Source organism: Taudactylus pleione, unplaced genomic scaffold (assembly GCF_031769625.1).
Source record: "Taudactylus pleione unplaced genomic scaffold, aTauple2 ptg000046l, whole genome shotgun sequence".
NCBI classification, from domain to species: Eukaryota; Metazoa; Chordata; class Amphibia; order Anura; family Myobatrachidae; genus Taudactylus; species Taudactylus pleione.
Window position 1 is genome coordinate 3,540,218 of NW_028284448.1, and position 15,539 is coordinate 3,555,756.

Sequence of the window (15,539 nt, forward strand, 5' to 3'; positions counted from 1 at the left end):
GTTCATTGTTACAATGGTAACTACAATATTATAACTTTCAAATGCAATAAAGAAGCAGCTCAAAAGGCAAAACCCAGCTGACATTTGCCCCAGGCTTACTTTACTAACTAAAAAATGTATTTGACAAAAGCTTATACCCTACGGCAGTGGTTCCCAAACTTTTTCGAATCACGGCACCCTAGAGTATCAGCATTTTTTCCATGGCACCCCTGAGCCAAAAGTATCTTATTGAGATATTCTGCTAAATTTAAATGAAGTAAATTGTGCTGATGTCACCCTTAGGTTCAGTTATTATGTGGTGGTTGACAGGGCTGCGCTTCTTTGTCCACGTATTTATTGAATAGCAGCCAGTAGCACTGGTTTATATCACACTGACAAAAAATGATTTTATTTGGTACTGGACCACCATCCTGAGGCACCCTTGCAAGTTTCCTGAGGCACCCCAGGGTGCCACGGCACCCAGTTTGGTAACCACTGCCCTAAGGGTTATTCATACAATATAATTGCTTGTTATATCTCATTGGTTAAATATGTCCTCTAATAAAAGAATGTAAGAGCTTTTTATTCCTCTCTGTTTCTATAGAATAAACCATAGAACAGGTAGAAGCCCCTCGCTGCTATTTTCATGATGTTAAAGGGAGTTACAAATGCCCAGGGACAGGAGCTGTCTGTGCTGGGTGTAAGGAACCCTGATGCTACTGGGAGAGTGACACAACTGGGTCATGTCTCCATATCTTGCAGTTTAAGTGGGACCAGAAACTATATGTAAACCTTGAGATATATTAATTCTATAATATATACTTCATTTAAGCACGACTCTTGCCAGGTAAGCCATTATTTCACATAAAAATATTTATACTATGCCAGAAAATGGTATATTACTTGCTATATGTAACTACACAGGACTGGAAAAGGAATTTGTATACAATAAATCAGACAGGAAGGGGTAAATTTACTAAGAATCGTGTCTGTCCGAGTATTAATAACACTTGACATCGCATAGACATGATTGAGTTTGTTTCAAAGAAACTCGCCAATTTACTAAAAATCACGTTTGACTAAATCATGTCTATCGATGGTGTACGCAATCGTGTTTGCAAGTGTGAGTGTTCAGTCGTATCTGGACTGAACCCAATAGAGCTGAATGTGAGCAGCGTGTTTAGCAAAACCATGCACAGATGAGAGTGATCTGTGCATGCTTCTGTGTGTAAAAAAGTCATTAACCAGCACCGGGCTCTTTGAGCTAGCCCTGGTTCAAAATATATATAGGGGAAAAACGTTTATGGGTATCCCGTATTTAATGATATGTAGGGGCCCTGGGAGTGACACCGTCGCTGCTCTACGGCACCTACCAGTGTCACTACTCCAAGGGACACTCCGTGCATTCACCTTGCCTGGGACGCACTGTGCAGTGCACTGCTTCCCAGAGCCAATAGCCCCATACCTAGGCATGACATCAGCACGGTGCACACTGCTGCCCTGGTGAAGCACTGCAGCATGGGTTAGTCACGCTTGGGAATTGGCAAGTAATAAACAGAAAGTCAAGTTTGCTGCCTAAAAACAGTACAAAATAACAAAAGGTTAAGAGTACAAAAGAATTAAAAATGATAATACGTAATAGAAATTGATGCAAGTACATTTTGATATTTGAATTGTGAAACACTGGGCCTGGGGCGCCTATTTTTCCATGTTTGTTTCCTCAATACCTGGCTACGAATTGGATGCTAGCAGAGGCTTTGAAAGGAGGCAAGGCATTATGCTAATAAATCGGACTCCTCAAATCGATATGTAAGCAATTCTAGTAGAGGTAAAAATGGCACGTCCGAAGCAAGCAGCAGAAACTTGTCTTGCTGAGTAAATCGATAAAAGGACAATGAGCAGCAGAAAGAGCTGTTAGGAACAGAACTATGAAGGGGCAGGGAAATATGCAGGGAGGAGGCAATGAGAGAGATATGGGGGGAGGGCAGAGAGAGTTGTGAGGGAGCAGTGACAGTTTTGGAGGGGGCAGTGAGAGATGTATGAAGGGACAATGAGCGATATGGAGGGGCAATGAGAGCCATATGGAGATGCCAGTAAGAAATGTATGCACGTACATATGACTTCCTAATGGAAACCCTTCAAAATGCGTAATTTGGACATCAGGTCAGTCAAAATGGTAATTTTTGTATAAACCTGGTATACGGCAGATTCATCATTGACTACAATAAACATAGGGCTTGTGCAGGACTTGTGGAGTTAAGCAGCAGCTTTGCCCCGTGAAAGAAAGCCTAGCTTTTTCCCTGGCTACACTGGTATACTGATCATGGAAAGCATCATTAAAATCACTGGTATGTGAAACCTGCTTTTCTAGAGATATCGGACAATATAATTTAATATAGAACAGTGGGCTTAATGCACAGTGGCGTCACAAGGGTGCTGCTGTGGTTGCGGGCCGCACCTGGGTGTCACCCGCTGAGGGGTGACACCAAATTGCCCACTCCTCCTCAGTGACAGGAGCCGGGTGCTGCACTGTAGCATTACGTGCAGCACTCGGCTCCTGACACTGTGAGGGAGTCGGCACTGCACACAGAGTGGTCCTCGGGGGGTAGTCCGCACCTCTGGGACCCCCTGAGTAACTAATAAAGTGGTATGGGCTGCGAGGCCATGCCCCCTTTTTCCAGCTTTGACGCGTGCACTATTATCCTCCCCGCACCAGGTGTGGCAGTGGGGAGGGACACCACTGCTAATGCAGAGATGGACGCAATGTGCTTATCAGTGGTCTCCGCATGTGTCAAGTCTCATTATCAATTTTGCTCTCAGTGAGGATTTACTCGCAAAGTGGTTGACAGACAAGGACCATCTGTGGATGGTAACTGGTAGGTGGTGACTTAATGCAGACGTGTCATGACCATTTTCTGGGCATGTCTCTGCCTGCAAACAAAAAGTATGGTGGTCGATCACATCAGCTTAATGACATTGCACAGGTTCTTTCCCCTTTTTGTGTGATGCCCTGGGGATGGTCCATGGCTGGAATTTTATTTTGGGTACCTTGCGCCTCGGACGTGAACCCCTTAATGTTAGGGACGCCAGTATAGAGGAGCCTTGATACTGGCCTGGCGCTTATTCATATATTTGCAAATGTATGTAAAATACCTCTGAATTTCTATTCTCATGTAGGATTCAAGTATTTTTGTCGATATTGCTGCAATGTGCTGGAGGGAATCTTTTTTTCTCTGCCCCGCCCTTTACAAGCACATGTGCAATGTCATTAAGCTGATGTGAGCGACCGCCATACTTTTTGTTTGCAGTTTTGAGAGGCATGAAGGGAGCCAGCATTGGGAGGATGTGCTGGTCCGTATAGTTTCATGTGGAGGTTTCTGGGGTACCTCCTAGGTGAGTCTGCTCTCAGCCTATACATGTGATGTTATTATATAGTACATTAATTTTAATTATATGACCCAGAGTGGGTGCTACTATTAGGTAGCAATAATTATTTTGGGGTGAGCGTTTGGGTGTGGGGCCCCTGGAGTTGCTCTGGCTGGGCCTTTTTCAGGGCATAACCACTTAATTCAAATAGAAACTTTTTTATCACCTATTTGTTTATTATTTATGTCATTTTAATTCTTCCTTATTTTATTAACACTTATTGATTATCTTTACATATCTATACCTTACACTTCACTATCACCTTCTTTCCCCTTTTCCTGTGATGCCCTGGGGATGGTCCATGGTTGGAATTTTTTGGGGGTACCTTGCGCCTCGGACGTGAACCCCTTAATGCTAGGGATGCCAGTATAGAGGAGCCTTGACGCTGGCCTGGCGCTTATTAATATATTTGCAAATGTATGTAACTAATACCTCTGAATTTCTATTATCATGTAGGATTCAAGTATTTTTGTTGATATTGCTGCAGTGTGCTGGAGGGAATCTTTTTTTCTTTTTTTCTCTATGTCTCTGCCTGCAACTGCAATCCCGTACAAGATCAAAATGGCTCCAGAGTCTCAGTTCCGGTTGCCATTTTGTGCAACCATAGGGTTACTCAGAAGTTCAATAATTTACTGATCTGCTGCCAAGCTGTGTCTTTGTACGCAGTCGCTTGGATCTGCGAAGCTGCTGGTGGGTGACATTATAGATCCCGGCAACTGCGAGTGAGTCCTGACCTGTAATATTTTGCAGCAGTTGGGGTGGCAGTTGTTGTGGCTTCCTTATTTGAAATTTGAACTACGTTGCCGCCCCAGCTCTGGAGCCACCACTGCTACTTAATATAACTAATAAAAGTTGGTCCACCGAGTAAGCAGAGTTGGTGAACACTGCAGATCTTATAGCTGTGTAGCTTAATCCATCCACGGTGCTTCAATAGTGCTCTACTCAGTACAATCCGGCTCTCAGCTTCCATGAACTGGGGGTGGGTACCCCCTGTGTAGTATACTTGGGGAACACATTTAATTATACAAAGGTCCACTAATACTAATATTTTCCTCTAATATTGAAGTCTTTAAATACTAAATTATCACCACACACATTTTCATAGTGAATCCTGTTCCCACACACTAAACTAAAGCTGGCTACACATTTTGAGATATTTTGGACGATTTCCGATGGATCGGAACGATAAATAGTTCAAATTGTGCAGTATGTACCCAATATGTCAGGCGATGCATGCTCCCGTGGTGTCGGCCCTACATGCTGCTCAATCTGATGATGCGGCTGATGACCCCATGAAGTGGGATGCGGCAGGGACCGACGTATCAGGCAGTCAGGCACTGGATTGTCTAGTGTGTAACGGCCGCCCGATATCTCCATCCAAGACTTAGTAAATAGACCCCTTAGTAACTAAATTTGTGGAACAGTTTTCTCAATTTAAAACAACCCGGGCAACGAAAAGTGCACCATCAGTAAAGTAAGTGCTGAACTTTATTTAGGACATTAATTCACATGTATACAGTAATTATATTTAGATAAATGGGGAACTGAGTAAAGGATTTACTTAAAGTGTAAATTGTATTGTGAATTTCTGTTATATTGTTGCTTTTATAACGTTTACAGTATATTGAAAGTTTGATGGGTAAAATTATACTTAATGTGAACCATTGTTTATCATCCTGCTTAAATAGGTATGCTTATTGAAATAACCATTTCATTTCCAAAGACTTCCGAGTTTGCCTCATGCTTAGATGATAGGGACATTTAGTGATCTAGTGCAATAAAATATACATTTTGTTGGATGTGTAATCCATTTGTATTACACAAAGTTATGATGTTGTCAAATCTGCATTAGTCTTCTGTAATAAAGAGTAACTTTAACATGAAACTCAAAGTGGTAGCTTCCTATGTCAGCTGCAACCTCCTTACCTCTCTGATCAACTGAAAAACAACAAAGAACCTGTTTTGACTTAGTAAGAATAGACAGTTCAACATCACACTTTTACTATTTCTTAGGGGGTACCACACACTGCGATGATAGTCAGTTGTTATAAACATTACAAGGTGTATTATGACTTACTGGGGGGGACATATAAATAATAATACTGCATATGCAGGGACAAAATAACAATGGGGCGGATGGAGCTACAGCCCCAAGTCCCCACATAAAAATAGGCCCAACATCATGATGACCAGATGCCTAGCTGTCAATAACAGCCATAAATCATAAGTATTAAACTTATCCTTTTAGTCATAATGGGTAAACAAATTCTCTATCACATTTTACCTAGTGGCAAAGCTACAGTGGAATATTAGTAATGGAGTGTATCAATGATATTACAGGTACGATATCAATGTACTGTATATAAACACTCCCTTTTAGCTTCATAAGTAACAACAAATATTTTGTCAACGGTTAGAATGTCGGCATTGTTGGCAATCGTGGATCCAGCTTTCCAGCGGTAAGTAACCTATCCCAAATTCAAACTCTAACCTGGTGGTTGCGGCTAATATAGCAGAACTGCATTTGCAGCGGTAAGTATTTCCCTATCCCTAAACCTAATGTCGCCATTTTGCAAAATGACAGCATTGTGAAAAAAATGTCTTTGCATGTTGATGTTAGCCGTTGATATTTCAACAATGTCAACATCATAACTGGTAACATTGTGATCACATCCCTTTCTGTTCATATCAGCCAATATCAATTTAAAAAAGAATGGCAAATGTTATGCACAGGGATGTAGCTAACAAAATTGCCACAGGTAACGCAATCTAACCCCCCTTCCTGTGCAACACTCAGAGAGGGGTAAGCAGCTTTTCATTTCCTAGCAGTGTGCTGTTGCAGGGCAGCATATCTGCAGTCCCAGCTGCCTCTGTCTCTCTTCACCAGTGCTTAAAGTGGTCCTAGAGAAGTGGTGGAACTCACCGCCCACCCTCGTGCAATGTCAATAAAGGGACAGCGCGCGCCTAAAAGAATAGTATTCCTGATACAAATGACGCCACACAGTAGCACATTCTTGATCCACATTATACTTTAGTAGAGTCTCTTATTCATGTATGACACACAGCAGTGGCCCTTTTACAGAATGCCCACATTTGTGCCCCTTATACAATGCCCACAGTAGTAGTGCCCCTTATACAATGCCCACAGCAGTAGTGCCCCTTACATACAATGCCCACAGTAGTGGTGCCCCTTATGCAGTGCCCCAAGTAGTGGTTGTGCCCCTTATGCAGTGCCCCCAGCAGTGGTAGAGCCCCCAGGAGTGGTACCCCTAATGCAGTGCCCCCATTAGTAATCCCTCTGTAATAGTGCTCCCAATAGTAGTGCCCCTCTTTAGTAATGCCACCAGTAGTAGTGCTGCCTGAGTAATGCCCCCAATAGTAATGTCCACTCTAGTAGTGCCCCTGAGTAATGCCCCCTGTAGTAATGTCCCCTATTGTGAAGCCACTTACACAAAACCCCCCAAAAACTAATACTTACCTTAAGCCCCACTCCTGTGTCCGCTGACGTCTGGTCTGCCTGGCTGCTTCGCAGTCTGAACTATGGGAGAGACGTCATGATGGCAGAACTGATTCCATCTCCAAATAGAGCTGATGGAATGCAGTTCCACCCCATTCTGGCCCACTTTAACCCCTGCTCCTCACTGATGCTGGGAGGAGGCGTGGCCGTGGTCCAAGGATGTCCCAGCAGGCTCAGCATGGCCACACCTCCACCCAGGCACCTCAAGGTTAGTGATGGGAAATCTAGTTTATTTTGGTGATTAGTTCATTATGATCTAGTTCACTCAAAAGATTAACTCAAAAGATAAGTTTATGTAGTTCATTTAGGTCATTACATCACTGGCTCTGAAACACTGCTAGAGAAGTGATTGGAAACAGAACTAGGTTATTACACGTACAGTAGGCATTTCAACTACTAGCTTATTGGATGAGATGAGTCTTGTTCAAATGATCAGATATGTTTAAGATGTCTGATCTTTTAATATTTTTAAAAAAGCAATTACTTATACAACAAACTGGTAGTGACATGTTTAGCTTTGCAATGTTAATTATTATTGAGAAAGACCCAAAAACATGTGTCACTTTTTTTTGCTTTTAAAACACAGTAATTGGAAAGAAAAAACAAACAAACAAACTTACTTTTACCCCAATCTTGTTTTTTTTATTTGCACCCATTAATTTAATTGAATGCACACCAGGGCTAGATTAAAAATTGGGTGGATGGGACTACACAGCTCCAGGCCTTCACATAAAAGTAGGCCCATTAACATTACAGCATTATGATGCCCAGCTACCTCGCCGGAACACAGTCTGCCATAAATCATAAGTATTATAATTGCATTTCTGTTTTCCTCTCAAAAATATACTATTTTTCTATTGACTTATAGAGATAATGGGTCTGATAGTGTAGGGGTTGTATATGCCAGCTTCTGTCATTTATCTAGCCCAGTCTATAAAATGACAGAAGCTGATTGGTTGCTATGAGCAACTTTTCCATTTGATCTCTCTTGAAGGTTTGATACATATCACCCTATAGGATTAAAAAATATATAGAGGGCTCCTGCGCGCTCCGGGGGCTGCAGTAGAGGTAGTCAAAAGGTGGGTCACCAACCACCAAAATATTCAACACTGGCTACAAATAGAGAAGAAAACCTCTTTCCACGATCACCGCTATCAACCTGAATACAAGTTAGGCAAATTTCCTGAACAAAATCCTTGAAGTAATCAATGTAGATAGTCCCAATTATTCAAAAAGTCTGTGGTTTATTCGTACATGCACAAATCCATCAATCTTCTCCCTATAAGATGTCCTGAAGTCTTTCAATTCCTCAGAAGGGGATGAGAAGAAATGGAAGTGTGCCAATAGTGTAGTACGTTATAGATGAGGGATTCATCTCATGCAGAATTTTAAAATATGTCAGATAAGATGATCATACCATACTCACTCTGTGAACCAGAGGTGTACTCTCATAAAGGTATCTTTGACGAATGTGGACAGTGTCCTTGTGTGTCCCCAATCTTCTGCCCCAGTTAAAGTTTCAAATGGTACTCCAAAAAAAGGGACAAGAAAAGACGGGTAAAACCAGTGGTGTAGTATGGTTTGTGATGTTCCCTCATCTATAACGTACTACACGATTGGCACACTTCCATTTCTTCTCATCCCTTTCTGAGGAATTGAAAGACTTCAGGACATCTTATAGGGAGAAGATTGATGGATTTGTGCATGTACGAATAAACCACAGACTTTTTGACATATCACCCTATGGGGTCTATTTACTAAGCAGTGTTAGGAGACAAAGTGAAATGAGATAAGCTACCAGCCAATCAGCTCCTAACTGCAATGTCACAGGCTGTGTTTGAAAAATGACAGTTGGGAGCTGATTGGCTGGCACCTTATCTCATTTCACTTTGTCTCTTAACACTGCTTAGTAAATAGACCCCTATGTCTTGTGGAATAAACAGAACTACAGAATATAACATGCAGCACTCAGCACTGTGCCTTGAGCTGATGGAGAATGTACCATGTGACTATTGAACTACATGATCCACTGGCCTAAATGAACTACTGAACTAAATGCCAGGAGAATGGCTCATGAGTTATTATGACAATCTAGTTCAATCAGCTCCACAGAGTCCTCACAATGTCTGAGCACAGCAGTGCCACCTGCGGTAGTTTAGCAGTACTGACTCATGCCTACTGGAGCTGCTGTGCTCTCTCTCACTGTGTCTAACTCCTCCCACTTGTTTTCATTCCTGATTAACTAATCTTTGACAGAGCTGTGAACTAGTTCACTTTGAAGATTAGTTCATTTTGAACTGATCATTCATGAACTTCCCATCACTACTCAAGGCTGATGTAGTGGCAAACCACAGGGCACCTGACATAGACATTGGTACTACATAGAGACAGAACAAAAATTACGCTGGACACCACAGCTAGCTACCTGAAGTCTGTAATACAACAAGTACAGTAAGAATTATATGCATGAGAGTAACAACCAGATCTATCAAAAACACATTTTTTTTCAAAGTATAAACAATATTTTAGTATAATATGTCTGCAAAAATATATTTTTAATCCAGCAAGTACACAAAATAACCTTAAAAAAAAAACTTGTGTAAAAGTAGATAGGATATTCAGACATTTTGTTTTTCCAGCAAACTGACTTTGGGTTTATGTAATTATATACTAACATTGTAGAACACAAATAAAATCAATGTATGACTTGCAGCACTATTGAGTAAAATGTATGTTTTATTATTGTCAGGTAAATGTCACTATTTCTAGCAGAGCTTTGTAGCACTAATCATTTATAACATCATGTCAGCAATTACTGTAGCAGCTGCTGATGTCAGATGCCTCATAGAATCTATTTGTCCGGGTGATACCGGTATTGTGATGAGCTGGAGTCCTTAGGGAAATTTAAAAAAAATATTACAAAAGATAACATTCAATATGTTAATCCTTCCAACTAATTTACTTAAATTCTTTGAAGACATCTGTGAGGCAGTGAGAACATTGTTTAACAAATAAATTGTTCTTAGTTATCACTTGGCTTGACATATGGGAGTATTGTTTCAGTAGGAAAAGACGACGATCTAATGGCAAAAAATTCTTAATTGAATTGAAGTTAAATTTCCAGTAAATCATCGCTGGATTGATGTCACTCTAATGGTAGTTGCTGTTCAGCTAAAGTTCTTGTAAATTAACTCCTTAATGACTGTTCACATTCTTTTCTATAGCATACAAAGCTAACCTATTCACATTTCTGCACTGCACAGTTTTTAAGAGATGTGTCGTGTACTGTATACAGGTTGCAGGAGATAGACCTATTAATCTAAGAAGATCTAGTAGAAAAATTACAAAATGTATTATACTTTTCAGTACAAGACTCTCACTAATTTTGCATCAGATAAACTCAGCACAGACATAGCAAATACATTGGTTATATTTGGACATAGCCACATGGAATAATTATTGTGCATGTATTGTTAACAGATCTAACATTCTGATCCCCTGGACATTCTAAAACAAGTTTTATTCATCATTTATTTCTATATTCCCACCATATTGGATAGAGAGTATTGAGTCATAAACTTCAGTCCCTGCACCATTGGGGCGTAAGGTGGCCATACATGGTGAGATACAAAAGTTGGTCAGATCAGTTGCACGATTTCCCTTGAAAATTCTTCCCTTCAGATACAAGATGATATGTATTTAAAATGCAACTATTTCACATAAGACCATAAGATTTGATCAATCACATCACATAATGTGTGTCAATACCTACACGATCAGTTGAGATCTCTCTGCAAAACCATCTGATCTGCGATCCAACTAGACGACGGTGGGGATGCGCATCGGGGTCACAGAAGACTCAAAATACAACTATTTTCAAATGATTGGTCTGTCCAACCTGTAGAAACTGCCCAAATCGTGTGATCAATCGTCCTGTGTATGGCCAGCATTACAATCTCAGAAACACACACAACTACTAGGGTCCTTTTTAGTCAAATGCCAAATAACCTAACTGTACATATAAAGTCCACACAGATAGGGCCCTCATCAGAATCAACCCATGGCGCTAATGCTGTCAGGCAGCAAAGTGTACTGCATGCTATGGACTAATTTACCAGCTGATTAAGGCAAAAAATTAATTAGCTGCCATTACTGCATCACAATATTAAAAAAAACACTGCAAGTCCAGGACATAGAATGCAACTCCTGCATACACAGACTATCCCCTATTATTATTATTATCCTTTATTTATATGGCGCCACAAGTGTTCCGCAGCGCCTTACATAGTACATAGAACTATTTTTTGAACAAGAAACAAGTGACTTACAGCACATCACAGTGCAGGACAAGGACACAACTTATATACATTGCTGCAATAGAGTTGGCAGTCCAGTGTTAGGTGCCCTAACGCACACTTGAGACAGATGTTTACATTATCCAGTACTCGACATAGAAGGCAGCTGTCTGGTTGATTAAACGGTATACGTTTAGGAAGCCAGCGGACGGAATGCCAACTGCCGGCTTCCAGACAATTTAATCCCGACAAGGGACGAATGACAGGCGTCTAAATCTAGACGGCTGTCATTTTACCGGCGTCCGGCATCCCGATCGTGCGGACGCCGGTCGCCGCAGCGGACAGCCGCGAGGGGGGGGGATTGTTAGGTTTGGGGCTCCCGGGGGGGACAGGGTTAGGCACCCCCCTGGGAGGATAGGGTTAGGCTAGAAGGAGGGAGGGTTAGGGTTAGGCACTCTCGGGGGGAGGTTAGGGTTAGACACCCCCCGGAGGACCTAGGTTTAGGCGGCGGGGAAGGGGGGGGTTAGGTTTAGGCACTTAGAGGGGGGATTAGGGTTAGGCACAGGGGGGAGGTTAGGGTTAGGCACCCTAAAGGAGGGTTAGGGGGTAGAATAGGTTAGTACTTACCTTTGGGACGATCGGGATTTCCTCCTCTGTCAGCCAGCCGCTGTCGGGATTTGAACCACTGGCCAGGGGTCCAGCGGTAATTCGTAATTCATACCAATTCCGTTATTTGTGCATCTGCACATACTTGCCAACTCTCTTTGATTGTCAGGGAACCTCCCTGAAATAGTAGAAATCTCCCTGACTCCCTGAAGAGTCTAACAATCTCCCTGATTGCACATTACCCCCATTATCTGGCCGTTATATATTAAAAAAACAAAACAAGAGATACATACAATCAAATAGGATCATTAGTATAATTTCCTTGCATTGGTTATAAGGCACAATGATCCCTCTGGCTACAGGCATTTTCTGAAAAGTCTCCATGTGTTTTCATCAACAAATAGATTTTACTAACTGCTTTGGGACTCATTTACATTTGGGTGTAAATCATTTTATGACACACCTCTCAGATGTAACAGTACATACCCACTTTAACATATGCTCATAGGTGTTGCTTTCACAATCTCCTGGAAATGCTTTTTCAACAGTAGGCAAGTATGCTGCCGCAACCATCAATGTCTTTGCATGCTATTTTTCAGTCATATAGGAAGATTTGTAGGGTAATGTCATCACTCCAGTTATTGAAAGTTAGCTCCTGTGCTTATCAGTATCCTCTGCTATCCATTACCTTTTCCACTCCAGCACAACCTTTGCCCTCCCAAAACTTTACACCGACAGCCCCTTGCGATACTTAAGCTACACTCAACTGTGTTTTCCTTGCCCTTCCCTTAATTCTACACTCAAAATAATTCACTGGCTAAACTGATAATCTATCCTACATCATGCTGTCTCCCTGCTGTCATAATCCTACCACTACTGTACATCAGAGAGGAGCCTTTAGCCTTAATCTATATCACCAGTGGACCATCAACATCGGAACTCTCACACTTGTCAAACATATTTTCAGCTCTTGTCATTTTTCAACACAGCCTGTAACATGACAATTAGGAGCTGAGTGGCTGGTAGTTTATATCACTCTTCACTTTGTTTAATTGTGACTGTGCTATTGACCTGTAAGTATTGACATAGGTGAGATAAAGTGGCACCATTCTAAAAGTGTGAGCACAGAAAAAAGATAATAAATTTGAGCTGCTGGCAATTGAACAACATTTATACTACTGTAACGTACTGGCATGTTCACCAACCTAGACCATGAACTTTTCATATGCCATATTTTGTTACAAGCGATACTTTCTTGCATGGTCATAAGGCATGATTCAGTGGTGTGCAAAGTGTCGATAACACACCTAGGTGGCTGATATTTTCTGTGTGCGCATGCGTCAAGATGCAGAACGAATTTAATGCAAGAGCCAATGCTTTCAATAGGTGTGTCTGGGAGGTAATAGATGGCTAGCCTGACGTGGACAGCGTTTGGGTCAAAAGATGCAGTTGCACATACACCAGCGGCCAAGTTCAGACAGAGACTCTGCGCCTCCATAGGGTTGGTACAATCTGTGATGGTGCGTCTTAATACACACAGCAACAACTTAGCAATACAGCCAGTGGGCGTCTCATTAGGAAGACTATCGTTCGCGGCATTAGCATAAAGGTGCAGTTGCGGCTGCATCAAAAAATGCTGTCACTGCTGCAACTGCGTTCACCTCTGAATCAGGCCCCATAGTGGGTCACACCCTCTTTCCAAGCCACTTACTAAAAACAACAAATAAGAGTCACCACAATGACTTGCTTAAGATAACATATGTATACTGTGTACCACTGCTCCTAGCAAATCCCTGCATTACCATTTCATAGTCCGAGCACTCAGCCTTCTCAGGAATTGAGTATTAATAATTAATAATGTGTAGAAACCACACATTCTTAGCACTGATTATATTTGTACAACGCTGATGAGCCACACATCTTCAGATATTCTGTACTCTGAAATAAATTAAGGATAGAAATCTAGCTTGATTAACACTGTTCCAGTCTTTTGGCATATAGGAGGATTAATTTGTTTTTTAGACATTTTTAGTGAGCTTTTCATGTTTTTATTTTCTTATAGATTGGGCCAAGATTTATGCTGTCTGGTGGATTCTAAAAGCTAAATTGCACTGTAGCTTTAAATACAGTGGATGAGCTTGGGGGTATAGTGAAATCCCGTAATAGAAGTGATCCAGAGCCCAGGAGGAAGTCATTGTGGAGCCTGGAGCTAACAACCAGAGATGCAGTCATTCAAATATCTTTGTAACGTCTGCAGAAAGGACCTAAACCCACACTGACAAGAATAGCTCCTTTAGGGATACTCAGCTATGTGTGTTGTGGCAATGCTTCTAAAGTTTCAAACTGGTGCTACAGGGCATGTTTTTGAATTTAGAGAACCTGGCCAATAAGGAACATAAAACTGAAATTGGGCAAAGAACAAGGATCACAATGCCTAAGGATAAGGTCTCTTAGGTGGAGATGTACTAAGCTCTGGAAAGTGATAAATTTGAAAGTGATAAACTACCAGCCACTCAGCTCCTAACTGTCATGTTACAGGCTGTGTTTGAAAAATGACAGGAGCAGATTGGTTGGTCATTTATCATTCCCCAACTGATCACTTTCCAAAGCTTAGTACATCTGACCCTTAGAAATCATTAAGGGACATTTGTGGTTGGTGACACAGTAAAGGGAACTGAATCTCCTTCCAACAAGTGTTAAAAGCAGCTTTTATAGCAAGAAATTCTAAGTGGCATATGTATCAAAGCTTGATGTGAGATAAAATTGTGATATATATATCGCCAACCATTCAGCTCCAAACTATCATTTCTTAAACGCAGTCTGTAAAATGTTAAAGTTAGAAGTTGATTGGTTGGTGCTATATATCTCACAATTTTATCTCACATTAAACTTTGATACATATGCCCCTAAATCCCCAAAAATGTTTGGTCAGCTGGAAATTTTTGGGAGAAGTAGGCACAAGGATGGATAAACATTTCTCCTTGATGACAGAATGGCTTCTATGGGATTGTCTGAGGCATCTACCTCTACAACAAATGATAAAGCAGGATCGAGATGAGAGAGAACCAGTGATCTAGTTAAGGCTTTCTTTAAAGTGGTAATGGCATGTTAAAGCTTTGCAGACAAGTTGATAGAGTGAGCCTTGAAGTACATAATTTATAAACGTTCCAGATAAAGTGGCAGTAATAGTAAGCATTGAAGTGTTGCACTGATTTGATATAGGAAAAGGCTAGTAATCAATAGGTATGGTTTTATAGCAGGATCTATTTATAATCCTTAGGTATTGTGACCCTCCAGAGAAGTCTACTCAAAGGAATATTGTTCCACTTTAGCAAGAAGATTGTTACCAGGTATGTGTGAGACAAGTTTAAAGGTTTCCAGTATTCCAGAGATTGTGAGCAAGCCAAGCAGGTCTCTACAAACTGGTACAGCAGATCTCTGTACACATCAATAATGACGGCTTACAAAGTATATGGGCGTTCCAAAGAACAAAGGTCATGACACTCAACTCCTGACCCTGATCAAATTAAATCCTCCCCCCAAAAAATTCAGAAAAGTTTTGTAGTCTGTAATCATTCCAATAATACTGAGATTAAGAAAAGCATGCTTCAATTCTGCAATTACATTAAAATTAGTTAGCTGAATCAATATTCAAAAACCGTATTCACTAGGACCCATTACGTAAAGCAGTGCCATTCCAGGGCACTTCTGCTCGT